Genomic DNA, 15,316 nt, shown 5'->3' with positions numbered 1-15,316 from the left:
CACTGTCCTTGGTCTTGGGCAAAACCCGCGGAAACAAAGTAAAAGATCGTATTTAAAAATGTCAACCTCCCCCCTCCTCAAAGAAATTATATTCTCCACATATGTTTATTTTTGAGAATAATATTGAAATTTACTCACTTTAGTATGGTGATCTAAATCCCTTTAGAATATAGAAACGAGAAAATATTTTGATTTGATTTTGAGATGGAGACTTGAAATTCAACACGATGTAGAACATGATTCTTATATCGGTAAAATTTAAAAAAATAATATTTTAAACTTTAACCACCTCAAAAATTTAAAATTGCCGACGGCTGAAAACACCTTAACTTTTTTAATTTTTTTTCTAACGGGGTATCTTATCGTAAAGCTGTCAGCAGATGCAACGGCTCATTTATAACAATCTACAAATTTGTAATGACTCTTTTTCGTGCCTCTGTAAAGTTAAAATTTGTATCGTTAGATTTTACAAAAATTAGTAAAGCTTTCTGTAATATTATACTTTACAAAATGGAACTACTGGGTTTACGCCCAATGCTATTGTTGCATGATGAACATTTGGAAATGATTCATATCACAAGTTACAGTCACAACTCACAACACTACGTGAAAATTGATATTGGCACGACATTTGATATCACATTTCTGATCAAATGTCATGTTTTAGCCTTATCAGTTGGACTTTTTCGTTGTAATTGTATAGTAATAATATATTACAACGGTAAACCTTAATATACAAAACTTGACCAAATCGATACTTTATGAGCGTCAGGTTAAAGTATATTGTACATAAAAGAATAGTTATTGGTTGAAAAAACTTGTATACGTTGTCATAATGTTAAGAAACATATATTTTCGAGACAAATTATTTATCCTTATGCCTTGACTACAAAAGAATGAAAATTAAACTATCTATTGGATCTATTGGTTTTCTATTGGATTTTAGTATTTACTCATTAAAATAATGTTTTATATTTTTGAGGAAATGTAAAGAGAGTTTTTTTATAAATAGTATTGTTTATATAAATTTTGGAATATAATAAAAAAAGTATGGTAATTAATTTATTTATCTTAATGACCCAATAGTACGACGATAATTCATAAATAACCAATGACATATTTAACTGAATACATTTAAGGTTAATGAAAAATATTAGTGCACCTCAATAACAGTTTTACATTTGCATCGCAAACATAGAATATGTCGGTAAATGCAAAATATCGGTTTAAAAGCTGGATGATGATATGTTGTGATAGAATCAGATAAAGCAATAATCCGATTGTTAATTGACATCTGCTGAAAATCTGTTGATTATTTTAATCGAGTTTCAACTAGGTTTTTAGCATTCTGCATCACCACCATTCCAGAGAAATACAATAACTTTTAATGGGTTGATAAATTAATACATGACTAATATACAGCAATATCAATTACAAAAACACTTAAAAGGTAAGATATTAGTAACTTAAGAACATTTAACTAATAATCTACAAACATTATACTGTAGATTTTACATAAATTTGTGTTACTTTTTTGCAAAACTTCCCATTTTAATCATACACATAGCATTAAATCACGGGGAATTGGAATTTACCATTAGGTTTGCCTATTTAACTATTTCAAGATAGTTTATAAAAACAGGTGATTAAGATGATCGGTTCCACATATTTAATTCAGGACTTTAAAGCATGTTTTTCTTGGGTTAACTTTAAAACTTATAAAACCACCAAGAGTTGTTGAGTAGAAGGTTTGACCAATGCTAAAAAAATTTGAAACATTAAAATTTTAAAACAAATTTATGTTGGAAAATATTTTTACATAAAAATAGGTTTACTACTCACATCAAATTTTACTAGTTAACATAAAAACCGAATACTGTACAAAAGTTTTGCATAAACATGTTGTGTTATTTACAATACAGTACACTTTAATATGTATTTTTTTATATTTATTACATACACATAAAATATATAACAAGCATAGTATCAAAATCATGGTGTTTTCCATGATTTTGTTACTTTTAGTCATTTTCTTAATTATTTAAATACTAATTCTTCCCTACTGCCTCAATAATGGAAATAACAAGTTTTTTGTGTAAATTTTTACGGCAAAAATAAATAAGGTGTCCAAAAACTGTCACATTGTTTAAAGAGAAATGGAAAAATAAATGCAATCGGAACTATTGACAGACGAAGGTGACAACGAGGGTCTCGTATATTTTCATTCATAAATACCAGTGGGATATGAATCGGAAATATTACACACGGTTACATTTTTCAGACCTACCTTTTTCACTATACGGAAAATCCATTGAAACAAGGTTTTTTTTTAGCATAATTTAATGAGATAATTTTGTATACTACTAATTAATTGTATAATAAGAATGCCAAATAGTTACTGTTGCTCTATTATTTAATGAAAGCATCAATATGCAAACTGCTCATATTTTATGTAGGTTTTACATGTAAACCTGCAATCATTGTAATCATAAATTCTTTATATTTCATCACACTGATCAACTATTTCGACTGTTATAATTTACAGCTGTTAGTTGAAAGGTTTAAGTGCTGGGTAATTAGATGGATTATAGGTAAAACCCTATGAAATTGACGTATATTGCTTAAGTTTAGAGTTTAACTTTTATCTCCTATTCCATGATGAATTTTAATCAATTTTCTTAACAATTATTCCTCAAACGAATCACCTAACTATGTGTCGCAATTATTAAATCACTAAGCTTCTTATGGTAAACACATTTGTGCTGGCAGTAAATATACTGTATAATTTAACTTAAAAATATACCTTCAACCTTCTGTTCTTAAAAAAAAAAAAATAGCTGACTACGTTAAACCAGCATTACAAATACTTATAGCATATATAACAATTTGTTATTTATTTATATTACAATACATGCATTTAACAAATAAAATGTTAGTACATACCTTTAGTTTTCCTACTTAAGTCGAGTCATGATTTTTTCCAACAAAGCAGCGTTAGGCCCCTGTAAAAAGTACATAAATAAATAGTTTTAACTTTAAGTTCAAAGTTATTCTAAATTAAATTAATAACAACTTCTAAAACCTTAAATTACAAATAGCAATGTACAAATAACTACAGTTAAATGTTTAAACCTGCATTATTATTTTTTTATACGTTAATTTTTATTTTTTAATGTAATTTTAAAGTTTTATGTATTCTAAAAATGGTGGCAACGTAGTGTCCAGAGGAATTAAAAATGAACCATAGTGTGAGAAAGAATACGTCCATAAAGGGTTATGAAAGAATTTGTATTTATTAAAATGTATTTTACTCAATATGTCCCTAAGATAGCTTAGTTATAAGCGAATATTTGTTATGATTCTTTTATAAATTAAAAATCCATTAATACTCTATAACCCAATAAAATAAAGCCCAAAACCAATTCATACCACAGAGTTTTAATTGAATGTCACCAGCGATCATACAAACTAAGCACTTTAAAAGCATCAAATAGTACGAAGCTTTTACTGGGATGTTGTGATTCTTTGTTTAGCCTTAATGGACCATCCAAGCCACCGTGTTGACCGTATTTTTCAATTGTTGGGCTTAGTTTTATCCGTAAGTTAAATTTAGTGTTTTAGTTGCGGGGACGCTCTTCCGTAGGTTTTCATTTAAAGTAGAATCATTTGAGTTGTTTTGTCGGGAAAATATAAGCCAAAATGGATGCCAAATAAATAACCTAAGGTATGGTGTTAATACAATTATTTAATTTTTTGTAAGCAGCTGGATATCTTTTTAATTTGTTGAAGTTATTAGCAATAATTTATACATATGTAAAAGGGGGAAACTGTTAATTTTTCGCGGGGTAAAAGCGTAGGAGTCCAGGATGGAAGCTCTACATTTTTTACCTGAAAACACATTTCGTAGTCAAAGTAATTTTTTGAGACGGATTAACAATCATATTTTCATAGACCAGGTCAAATAAAAATACATTCATTTAAAAAATGATATTAAAAATACATGCTGTAACATATTTCAATGTTAAGCTAAAATACCTGTAAATTAACGGGCAGCAATACATTTTTTCATTTTTTTTTACTTGATTTTTGTACTTTATTGACACAGACTTATTGTTTCTTATTTTTCTTCAAACAACAAATAGTTAGTTGAATAAACCCGTAACAGCTGATGATATTTAAAAATTAAGGAAACATTTTGGGAGAAAAAAGGAGAAAAGTGACTTTTCTTTTTTCTGGATTAATAATCCTGAGGAATAGTGGTCTTAGGAAAAATATAAGTTCATCATAGGCTAAATAATGGCATAGTAAGATAAAACCACGATCTTACAGGTTTCATTTTAAAATCACTAATATAACTGTGGATATTCATATACCCTCCAAAAGTTTATTAGATTTTGCTAAATTAATATACATAAATTATTATTTGCTACTAGGCGACTTTGTACAGAAATCAGAAAATTTTTGTCGTCTTCAAATAAACAAATCGATATTTTTTACCGTACAAAAACTTTTGAAAAGGCGTCTAGGCAAAGCAAGTTGTGAGACATTCTTTAGTTTTATCTTTTTTTACTAATTTATGTTCATAAGATAGAAGAAATATGGTAATCGTAAATAGTAATAGTACGTTAACATAGACACGTATTTGTCGTGGAAAACATAAATACCTCACAATAAAATTTAGAGCTGCTTTCAGAAAGGCAAATTAATACACCGTGTTTTTATCACAAACATTATCATTTTAACACTTGGTAGTAAATATTAGAGACTAATAGATGTTATAAATTGGGGTTATTCATATTATCATCGAAGCGCAACAAATGTGTTTCCTTGCCAAGATTTGAGTCATCGTTTACGGGACGATTGCCAAGTAAATATTGGGTCCGATTTTTATATTTGTAACGGAAAATATTAACCTAGAACTGTAGGACTTCATTAATAGACTCAATGTTAGAGTGTTTTGGGAATAAAAGTAACCAAAATATTTATTATTTGCCATATTTTATCAAACTTACATAAAAAAACTATTCTTAATTCACTGGCGAAATTAGACAATGACCCCTGTCGCATTTACAATTTAAGTGATTAAATAATAGATCGGGTAAAATAATAAGACAAAATTGCGTGCAACCTGACTCGCTTAGCTTAACCTTATCCGGGCTAAAAAATTTAATTGATTTAGGCCTCATTTTAAATATAAAAAGCGTGATATTTAACATTTTTGTTCAATCCTAGGTCTTAGCGTTGCATAAAAGCATATTTTAAATGAAAATAAATAACTTTAGTTCAATATTTAATTGTATGTAGCCTACGGCAAATTTACAACAGTAAATGTCATGGTTTTGTTTTAATTTCCTCTATTTATGTCGGTTATACTTGTTAGGAAATCAGTTTTTGTGGACAAACTCAATTTCAGCGGCGGTAACATGGGTTTACGCTGAAATCGTGGATTTATTTTGACCAAAGCGTTCAAGCCCGACCAAGCCGAAAGTCCACCTGATCCGTTTGTTTTGTATTTTAAATATTTTTTCTTCGTATGTGGGCTTAAGATAAATTTGAATTTTATTTCAACAAACGTCTGTTTTATGTAGTATATTGTTATTTTTTACAACCTGAGAACCGGTTTTAAGATATTTTATGGGATTAAAATTAATCATTGTGTAACTATAAATTCAACATTCACGCTGGTGTTTTATGTATGCATACATATCTACAAGAAAAAATAAACTTGGTTAACATTGCATTTATTACCGCTTTAAGCATGTTGTAATCGTAAAAAGAATTCAAATTGCAGTATGTCAAATACTATAAAAACATAAGTAGCTTAAAAAAAAATTTGCATAGGAATTATTTATTTAACATTACAATAAGAAATTCAAATTTTTATGAGTCACCTGATTAAATTTGCTTTATTCACCAAATAAAGAGTTTATCCGATCAATTTGCTCTTGGTAATAGTAAAAAAGTTTTACCCATAAAACATTCACTGTACACATTTAGTTGTGTAATTTCAGCCTATTTGATGAACTTATCAAGTTAGACAAACGCAAACTTAAACCATTAATGAACTTGACTTTTGAATAGATAAAGTGGCCCAGTAGTTGGCACTAGTTCTAGTTCTTGACCGAACTTTGATAACCCTAATGATATCTAATAACCTTACACTAACAGGATATTTAAAATATTTTCACTATCGCCGTTTTTTTTTTTCAATTAACCGTTTATTAAAGTTTCTGGCAATTTGATCTTGTTTATGGCACAATGCTAAGCGATAAAAATCGATTTTTTAAAGACAATTTCTTACCAAGTAGCCTACTAGCATTGACTATTGGATACAGAAGTTGTATTAATAGAAGATACAGTTGTTATATTAATAGTCAAAGCTACTGAAGCAACGATCCCATCACGCATTGGATGAACACACTTAACTGGATATTAGCAGATGTATAAATTATTTATGATCAGTGTGTAAATTACTCAATGAAAGGTTCTCCATACATGTTTTTGACCTTTTCATGGTTATTATTTGACGAAATTATAAATCATTGGAAAACAAAATGGAGTAAAAGTGTTTTTTTTTTATAGACATCGGGTATTGCTACAAAATAAATGCTACTACAAATTACCATGTTTTAGCTACGAAACAATCCATAAAGATCATGTTTTTTTATATTTAATGATATAAACAGGCCTATATTCAAGAGAATCTGTTTCAAAATATTGTAGTTGACTTGAAAATAATGTTTGTAAGAATTGTTTTATACATGGAGCATTCATATTCAACCGACCAAGTCGGAAACGGTGGTAACACTAACAACATCAACTAGTGAATATTCATATATTAATCGACATATCCTGCAATCAAGCGACAAACACGACGTTCCTATGAAACATTGTTATATGATTATAACATAAATATAAATTGGAAAACATTCCTTATAAAACATTAGTTCATAATAACAACATAAATGCATCTCCCTCCCACGCATGGGTTCTCCCATGTGACAATTAGTATATATTTAGTCTATTTATATTTTAAGTAATTGTAGAATGTAATATTTTTGTATATGCTTGCGAATTGTATATTTGGAACAAAATACAATAAATTTTAATTTCAACATTATTAAATAAATGTTAAAAAATGGACCTTATTCGTCCGGATACTTTATAATTTAAGTAGAACTTCTCGTCCTTATCTATTCTTTATGTTTATGTACACTGAGAAATATTTCAGTTTTATATACTGCTATAGTTATGCAGTGTCAGGTCTTTTAATAATCTAACGATATCTAGATGCATATTTTCAGTATGCTTAGTATTAAATACTGGTAGAATCAAGAATTGAGAAACGTATTTGTATTTTTAACACAACATATCAGGTTTAACATAGGCTGTTTACAGTTAGAGACGTTTGAATGTAAAAAAAAAATACACCCACCACAGCAAACCTGCAGACTAAACAATTTTACATTTGGCTTGCCGGTTTTCCACTCAAATATTCCCTTAAAATTGAGATTCATTTCTTATTTCAATTAAATTAATTTTAATCAGTACTTTTCTTGTTGGGAGAATAATACAGTGGGGGTTTAATTGAAATGTTTTAAGCATGGCTACAAGTAGAAGTAACACTAAACCACATAGCAGATGTTGGAGCGTACTCTGTTTTGACATGTGTTGAGTGAGCTAACATCTGAACAGTATTCTCTATTCATAACTAAGTGTTATGATTTCATTGAAGTAGTAGACAGTAGTGTGTTAAGTTAGTTTTAATGATGTGTTAAGTCTTAGAATTGTAAAACATATCAACTAGTGTAGGTATTTTAGACTAATAGGCTCTTTATACTAAAAAGAAAAATTCTTCCTTCTTTTATTAGCAGGAAACCTACGTACTCGTAAATCCTTATGTTACTCAATTACGGATTAAGTCCGACATATTTCAGGAAATATTTTGATAAATATTTTATTTGGCTACTGGCAATTTATTTTGTTTGCAGGATTGATGGGACGGGGGTATAAAAAAGAATTGGAGCTCCCAGCCATAGATTTTTTTAAATTTTAAGTTCTAGTAAAAACAAAGAATGTATAACTTGTATGGCTGCATTAAATAGATTTCGAAAGTATCAATTTATAAATACCGGTTTTCTGATAACAGCAGAATTTAAAAGCAAGACTGTATCACTAACATAATATTTATTTAGAATAAACACAATTTAAGCATGATAATAAATACACATATTATTAAATAGTTATAACGCTATCATGTCTTTCTATAAGTTAACAGGGTACTTACGTATTATACGGAGGCCACTTATTTTACAGCGCGCTGCGGCGGTTGGGTTAAGTTGGGTTATCGTAAATATGTTTGTAGAACTTTCCTAGTTTCGTTATGAATCGAACTATACGAGATGAGTCATAAAAACTTATGATAACCCAACCTAACCTAACCGCCGCAGCGCGCTGTAAAATAAGTGGCCTCCGTATAATACGTAAGTACCGTTAACAGTATCTACTCAAACAAAATTCCATGTACTATTTTTAAACATGTTATGGAGTTTCGGTGGAGTGGTTAGGCTTACCCATATCTGAGGGACGGTAGTATGATAGGAATACAAATGAGGCTCAACTGGCGATATATCGATATCAGTAGCGATATATTTGACGCTTTTCCAATCTTATAAATATTTCCTTCTCCTTACATCAACAGTAAAATTTATGCACTTCACATAACACAAGTGCTTGAATATCTTCATTACAAAAGGTAACCAAATTTGTGAAGACAAATATTTTGGTCGACCTTTGGGAATGTACATGTTTTTAATATAAATTTACTGTTTGTATAAATATTGAAGGCTAACTTATTCCACATTCCAATATGGATAGATTTTGCTTTTGAAATGAATTATTTAGTTTTGGTATATTCTGTAATTGCAATAATTTTAAATTACGATCTGTAGTGATTTTATCTTTTTTTTTTGAATAATTTGTTCACGCATTTATAAAATCTTCGTTCTATAATATAAAATAGGAGGAGGAAGCAATTAAACATGGAGAAATATTAGTTTCGGAAAGCGCAATGTTCCTCATAAATTAGGAACTGCTATAAGTTTCAGTGTTTTATGTGTGGAATCGGTCGCAGATCTATTAATGTTTTCTGGCAACTCAAAATCGTTATCATGACGATAGGCTTTGATTCTTACCTGTTTTACCAGTTTTACACATACATTTTATTTTGGTTTATTTCTTATCATACAATCCCTCGTCCGTTTTTCCAAATAGCAAGTAAAATATTCCCACGTACAAGTTGTACCCTGTATATGATAACGAAAAAAAAATTAAGGATCCTGAATACATAGATCCTGTATGTGTGGTTGGTAGCCATTTGTCATGTAATTAATTGCCGTAACGTTTAACAGAAGGTCAAATTCTGGTTATAGAGATTGACATGATCTAGTGGTGTTTCCAAGCACTTGATCAATCAGATAACATCGTTTACAAAACTCTTACAGGTAATCGATCCGAACCTAGTTAATGACCAAAACGGTCATCCACTGGTAATGCCATTGATTATAGTCTATAGTGTTATATATTCAATGGCATTACCCAAAGTTGTGATCATTGTAATATTCATCTATTTACACAACTGTTTTTGGTAAATTACATAATCATATAATTTTTAAAAGTATATGATGTAAACATTTCATTAGTTTTCAGAGTTGGTATTATTATAATCAGGGTTTATTTTATTTTATACCAACTTACATTTACTGCATTTTCTCTGACTCTTTGAATATGTAAACAATGAACTGAATATGTTCCATATTACATGAGGGCGCCATCATTTCGAGCGAAAAAGAAAAACATTGCATGTGCTCTCACTTTGTAAAACAAAACGTTTCTGGGTTTACTACGCTTACACAACTCCTAGGAAACATGCAAAACTAAAGCTATTTTAAATACTGAAAAATTAATGTTCGGTTGTAAAATAATAATGCTGGTCATATTTGCAATGTTTAATAGATCTGTAATAAATATTACTATTATACAACTTACTTAAAATAACTAACCTCGTTCACAAATTAATTTATTCTTCACCAAAATTACATTACTTGTGTTCCAGTTCAATTACTACCAAATTGCAAAATAATTAAAAGATTAGAGTCGATTGTTTTGTAATTAAGGAATAATTCACATTAATAGTGAATTTAAATTCACATTCAACTGTCTGTGGTATTTAATTGTATTGTAAGAGAAAATTCAGGAAAAATTTGATCATATTTCACACAATTAATTTTTGGTTGGCGTTTTTAATTGTTTATCATATTCAATCAAATAATTCAACAAATTTAAGAAGGTGTAAAATTAATAATATGGCGTAATATAAAATGAAATTTTTAAATTTATTTTGTGTTAGCTAATTATTTGAAGAAATATTTACTGAACTTAAGACCATTAGTTTTGTTAGTGATTAACTTTATATAAGTGGAACATCAGTGCAACATATACCTGTTGGTCATTAAAATTTTCATTTGAGCATGTTCATTACACTTTTTATAAAAGATTACGTTTTTACAAACTAGACAATGAAAGCGTTTCATAACAACCCTCCATTGGGCTTTAGTTGAATAAATTATATAAATAGTTAGGCTTTTAGTTAAAACATAGTAAAACACATAAATTTTGAACCATTTTCGTTCAACCAAATATTCGTGTAGACCGGCTCTACAATCAAGAAAGACATATTGTTTGGAAACATATCACAGGGAATGGAGGCGCAATTGATGGCGTTGAGTGATTAAGGCGGATTTGTCTTTGTTGTTTTAAAGACTGTAGCAGAACTGTTTTGTTAGTGAATGCAAGCGTAAAACATTGTAGGAATATAGCATTTCACAACTACATTTCAGTTCAGTAAAAGTTTTCTTAAATTTTTTAAACATGTACAGTCTAAACATGTTGTTTTGTTTGGAGTAAAAGTGTAAAGTTAATGTTTAAAGGACATTTATCAGCTAATATGCATTGATAAATGTTTTACTTCATGATTTATGATACTCAACATATGGGTTTTCGTAAGCATGCATTAAAAGTTTCCTTTTTTGTACATATCCGGTTTCCTTTTTGACTGAATTTTAAATGCTGGAACCACTCATAAAACTTAATTTGAAACCTTACTTGGTATAGATCCAATTCCATACACACTCTTTGAGCTTTAAATTATTTCAAGTCTTACATTCGTTACATTCACAATAACACATTTTGGACAGGAACAACTCATATCAGCTGATTTGCAGAGTAAAAAAACATTGATCTTACCTTAAACAATGTCTTTCATTATTAAAAATGTAGGTTTAGATAAAAAAAACCTGTACATTATTCATTGACTGATATAGACATTCCAGTAGGATTAAACCCTAATTGAGACTGTTTGCTTCATTATAACGACCTCATATAGTTTCAATTAACTTGATATATCAGCTGATTGGTTCATGATATGAGCGATGTTGCATATTGTCATTATTCAGGATATGATATAGTGGGGCTTCATATTCAGATTGAATTATTTGGCTCTGTGGGTGTTCCGCATTATAAGATCGTTTTGGCTTTATTAACTTTATTGAAAATATATTGCAAAATCCATACTACTTGTTAATCCACCCAATAGTAAAGAAAGAACTTGCATATTGATTGATTTTTTTGTAACAATAGAAAAACATCAGAACATGTTAATTGATTTTTAATATATCTTACGTATTCTTTAATTATCAAGGTAGTTCTTAAAGCAAAGATAAAATCAGACGTGCATTCATTCTCATTATCTTGATAGTTTAAATGTTTATGAAAACATGAATTTTGACTGTATAGAAGGTCCTCTGGTCATAGGATAAGGTGATAATGGTATTGAGGATATCAGTTATTACATTAGTGTTGTTTGCATCAATGTAAGCACCAAAAGAGTAATTGAATAACTGGATTTTTAGATTTAAAAACAACCGACCATAATATTAATGTTATTTAATATTTTACTGTTACATTGGAATAGCCTATTCTGAAAAAAAAACTCATTAGAACATATTTTAATCATGAAAAATTGTTCATCAATAAATACAATTTTGAGATTCATCTACATCTCCAATGGTAGTTTTCATCCGTCAATAAGATAACGACTGTTTCCAAAAATGTAGAATATTCAGAATTAAAATTATGTTAGAGGATTAGGCACGGAGCAAAATTGACGCAGACGTTTTAAAGTGTGACCAGACTAATGATGTCATTAACAGTGTTCAGGATATTTATCACTGTTGCTTTCTTTAAATAAATAGCTCTCTACCTTTGGACCAGAGCCAGAAAACCAAACTCATGTCAGATTCCATATGCAATATCATGTTTGACCAAATTGCAACTACATATTAATGATTTAGTGGTTTGGATACAGTATTGTATAACATTCAGTGTTGTAGTTATCAATAAGAGTGATAAAAAATATTTATCCTTACTTATAAAGTAAAAAAATCTTTTAAAAACTTCGTCGATGTTGCAATTTATAGGTTATATATTTTTAGGGTTTCAAGACGTTATCCAAATGTCTGTTACTTCAACAAATTAGATAATCAATAATTCTATTTAAGGCTCTGTGTTAAAAGAAATATTCAGGGGAGAATTTCTTTTGATTATGTTTTAGTCAAGTCAACAAATGCTTTCAAAGGGATTATACACCATAAATATACATTTTTAATCATTTATACCTTAATTTATTTGAATATGATAAATATGTGTATTGAGATAGGTTTTAAACTAAAAAAGACATTGGAGCAAATAACCTTTAGAAGTTATTATACGCTTGTTTTCTTTTATGTGTTTACAATAATTGTTGACATTATTTACGAATTAGCAATGGATAAAAGTCAGTAAATGAAATATCAAGATACAATAAGCTTGCTTTCTTGCTTCCTATGTTTTAAGTATATTATTCTCTACCTCATTAAAAGGAATTAAATTTTGAATGTAAGTGTTTGTGCTTACCCCACCCTAAATATAAGAATAATGAATTAATTTTACAAACAAGTTTTTAAAACTTAATTTTACAAATTTAATATTAATCAGTTTTAACGTAACTTTAAATAGTTCAAAAAATTATACAACAAAAAAATTGACATATTTTTATGTACATTTACAATAAATAATTTTGTGTCAAATAATTTTAATAACTTGTAACTTTGTATTGCAATAAACACCTCGTTGAGAATAAGTTTGGTTTTGAAAGCCGGTAAACGGGTCAGTGTATTTATTGGTTCTAAGTTGGCAGCAGTGTTTACGCTAACAACATCACCTGTTGAATATTTAACAGGGCTGCCAACAATCACGGCAATCACGTCCCCTTGCATACGTCATCGAGTTTAAGCTAATAGTTTCCCAGCAAAGCGACATTTTAGGAAATGAACAGTAACTACATGTGAAATAAACTTTTAGGTTGGAATTCAATCGGAATCTCGTTTGGGTTTTGACCGTTTGTTTAAAATATTTAACTTCAAACATTAATCGTTTTTTTATTACTTTATTTTATAGCAAATGCGTAATTCTTTAAGTACACACAAGAAAATATAGATTTTCATAGTTTTTTTAAGGTCATCAGTTAGGTTAAATACTATCAGTAGTTAGAATTTTCGAAGAACAGCACAATAAGCAAGGTTTATTGATTAACATGAGTTTTTGTTGTTAACTACTGTAGTGTAAATGGTTTAATTGTACTTAGCAATTTTATTCTAGAAATCGTTTTCTTCCATGATTCTATTGTTTTAATGGCACCAATTAAAATATAACGGAAAGCTTTTATTCACTTTCTGTAAATTTAATAACACGTACAATGCTGACCAAGAAGTTATTAAAAATATAAAAACATATTTTGACATTATTTAGGTAAGAATGTTTAGATAGTTTATTTCTTAAGCATTTATTTACAAGTTTATTTATTTTCATACAAGATTCATTTATTTAGGTTAATATGATGTGATTACTCAAACTTAATATAAACTTCAATTATATCCTACATTGAGCTCAACTATGGAAGACTTCATAGTTTCAAGAGATAATCTATCAAAAGAGACGCTCAACAAGATTGGGTTGATCTTGTGTCTCATGAATATCTAAGACTTCATCAACCAGCGAGCAAATTAAGTTTTGAAAAAAGTTCAACAGTGATTCTTACAAAGCATTTGGATTCTGTAGGCTTTCTTAAATTGGATTTATTCTTAAAATGATAGTAACATGCATTTTAAAATGTCACGTTAAAAGGAGGAGGTCCAGTTATGCAGCTGAATCTATGGTTTTTTTATGTGAGACCTTTTAGAACTTCTAAATAGTTAATTATTAAAAAAGCAATTTTCTATCTACCTGAATGGACTGAAGTCTATGTATCAACTTCTTGCCGTGGATCCAAAACCCTGAAAAAATATATATTCATAAAATAGGAGATCAAATATTTATAAAAAAGCTCTAAATCTCTAATGTCTAATCTAATGTGTATATTTTTTAATTTCAATTTAGAAAGTGTAATGGTTTAAAAGACACCCAAATTGTATTTTCATACACACATTTAAACTTGGTTTTGGATAAAAAAGGGATAATTTAAATTAATAACGCAATTACCTATTATTTAGTATTGCACAATTAACACAGTAAAATAAAAAAGTCCGTATTATATCAATCATCAATTAAATTATAATTTCTGTCAATGAATGTAGCAGTTCCACTATTTAAAAGAAGTTAAAATTTTTTTACGATTAAATAATAATGAATGCGTTAAGTTTAAGTAAATGGGTCAATAACACTAAATTTGTTGCTGAAATTTGACGTTCATTGAGTATGCTTTGCAGTTAAAATTGGTATGGCAATTCATTACCTTGATCATTTTTATAGTTACTTTTTTTATACATTATATGTTATTTTAAATTGATTAATAATGATAAATGTAATAGGTAAGGTTTCATAGTGTTCTCATCTTACACAGAAATTATCATACTTAGCAATAATATGTGATCTAAGGCCTTAAACAAATTGTATGGGGTCTTACACAAAAGCTTCAAATGACCTTAAGGCTGACATTTTTAGGATTCGACAAACATTTAACTACGCATTTCACATAACACAGATGCTAGTGTGTCATTTGACTTGTGTAATAATTATAAATGAATTGCCAAGGTGAAACGTAAGTTCTAAATGAACTCCTATAAAATTTGTAAAGCAAATCCAAACCAAAATCATTAATTTGTTGTATTAAACAAAGGGAACAATATAAAAATTCAATAAATAGTAATAAATTAAACAGTTA

General features: G+C 28.7%; 1 protein-coding gene across 2 annotated transcripts in view; it reads right to left on the bottom strand.

The window, feature by feature from the left end:
• The window catches only part of LOC129002028 (adenylate cyclase type 2-like), a 48,395-nt gene extending 33,979 nt beyond the window's left edge, over positions 1–14,416 (bottom strand). For both annotated transcript variants that reach the window (XM_054429525.1, XM_054429526.1), the window contains exons 1-2: positions 14,380–14,416; positions 2,944–3,002 (exon numbers count right to left, since the gene is read on the bottom strand). The gene's annotated coding sequence lies outside the window, so the exon portion shown is untranslated. The remainder of the gene's footprint in view (positions 1–2,943; positions 3,003–14,379) is intronic.
• Positions 14,417–15,316: the final 900 nt, after the last annotated feature.

The sequence above is a fragment of the Macrosteles quadrilineatus genome, unplaced genomic scaffold, assembly GCF_028750875.1.
Source record: "Macrosteles quadrilineatus isolate MER2022 unplaced genomic scaffold, UCM_ALF_1.0 Scaffold_9__3_contigs__length_116548681, whole genome shotgun sequence".
Lineage (NCBI taxonomy): Eukaryota > Metazoa > Arthropoda > Insecta > Hemiptera > Cicadellidae > Macrosteles > Macrosteles quadrilineatus.
The sequence above is the reverse complement of the archived record's forward strand: the minus strand, read 5'-3'. Positions and strand labels throughout refer to the sequence as shown.